The sequence below is a fragment of the Octopus bimaculoides genome, chromosome 18, assembly GCF_001194135.2.
Source record: "Octopus bimaculoides isolate UCB-OBI-ISO-001 chromosome 18, ASM119413v2, whole genome shotgun sequence".
Lineage (NCBI taxonomy): Eukaryota > Metazoa > Mollusca > Cephalopoda > Octopoda > Octopodidae > Octopus > Octopus bimaculoides.
The window spans coordinates 1,418,351-1,420,279 of record NC_068998.1 but is presented as its reverse complement, the minus strand read 5'-3'; positions in this window follow the sequence as shown (position 1 = coordinate 1,420,279).

Here is a 1,929-nt window from a genome sequence, read left to right as displayed (position 1 = left end):
ATATATATATATATATATATATATATATAGCTATATGTATAAACATACATACACACACACACACACGCACACACAAATATATATATATATGATTATATAATACACTGTAGAATATTGTACTATTAATTTGTGCTAACCCGATGATACCACATGTGACGTCATTGGATAGTTTAAAAACCAATAATGTTTACTGGGGTGTTGGTCACGGTAAGATCGAACAAACTATTGACCAAGGTAACAGGAAATTACTTTGCGACCTCACTCATTCTTTGGGCAGCCGACGTCTTTATTACATTCCTTGGTTTTGGTTCTTTGCATATGGTAAAAAAATCTACGCCATCGAGAATAGAGAGAAAGAGGAAAGAAAGAAAAAGAGATAGATAGATAGAGAGAGAGAGAGAGAGAGAGGGGGGATGATGAGGTGTGAGAAGAAGGAGACGAGATGAAAATGTGGAAGAAAATTTGCAGCTGAGTATCCAAAGGTCTTGGAAGAGGTTAAGAAACGTTGAAAAAGCCGACCGTTGACTCATTCTATCAATATTCTTTACAAGAAATTGCCTTTCTTTCGTTTCTGGCATTTTTTTCAACACCATCTTTACTCAACTTTGTCAGCAGACACGAATAAAATTGTAATTTCAGTCACGGTCCGTTAATAAAATTGTAATTTCAGTCACGGTCTTTATCCGTGATGCAACCCGGGTTGTCCGGTTACAAAGGTCGAAACCCTTTCGCCCGCTCAACCTTTCTCATTCCATTTGATGACATGAAAATGTTTATTTTTTTCCTTTTTACTTTCTCTAATTTGTTTTTCTTGGTGGCAGGATTACTTACCTCAGCTACAAGTAAAATTCAAATAGCCATATATATGTTCATCTTCCATAGGCACATAATTCTCTCTCTTAAGACGATGCTGGAGCTGGCCTCGTTTGTTTTTATGCACTAAAGGCATAAAAAGTATTAATGAAGTGAGACAGATTCAACCAAGAACCAAAACCTGACCGCAGATGCAGTATATTGAAAGATGACGACTTTTTCGAGAACAGTTGATAGAATACCCAATGTCTTGCTATTGTAGCAGGCAGGATAAGGATGTTGGCCCTTAGCGTTGTAAAGAAACTATGCTCAAATGAAAATGACCCCATGGATTACAAATGTATAAAAGAGACGGCAATGAGGTCTTAAGAAAATCCTTAACAGAAGAGAAGGGATTTGAAAACAGAAGCATATTTTGTGATATGTGATTTGATATATAAATATATATATATATGGACATGTATATATATATATATATATGTGTGTATATATACATGCGCTCGCATTTCTATGTATGTATGTATGTATGTATGTATGTATGTCAAGTAACAACGTAGTGTAATATAATACAATATAATATATAATAAAATCAGAAAGAGTTTCACTCCCTAATCGAGAGACGAACTTTAAAGAAAATTCTTTGACAATGAAGTATTCTGGAACTAGGATTTCAAACTGACTCAAATTTCTATTCCTTCTGATTTGGAGATATGGAAGGAGGAGGAGAAGGAAGAGGAGAAGGGTGAGGAAGCGGAGGAATGATATAACGTGGAAGAAACGGGTTCGAGTCCATGTTTATTATCTTTAATAGGTGTGCTCTTTGTATCAGCACGTTCCACTTTGTTCAAAATGGTAAATATGCTTAGTAATTATGTTTACTCTGGGTAGAACCAATTATCGGAAAAAATCCATATTTTATTCAGCTTCCCTCTCCCCACCCCTCTCTCTCTGTATCCATTTACATATAACACATACACACAAGAAAGAAAGAGACCACAACTCAGAGAATCTATTGAAGAGTAACGATTTTTTAAATATTCTTCATTTAACAATCCCATATCGTTCATAGTTCCATAATATCTCCTTCCACTTCCGTTTTTATATCACCCCCCCCCC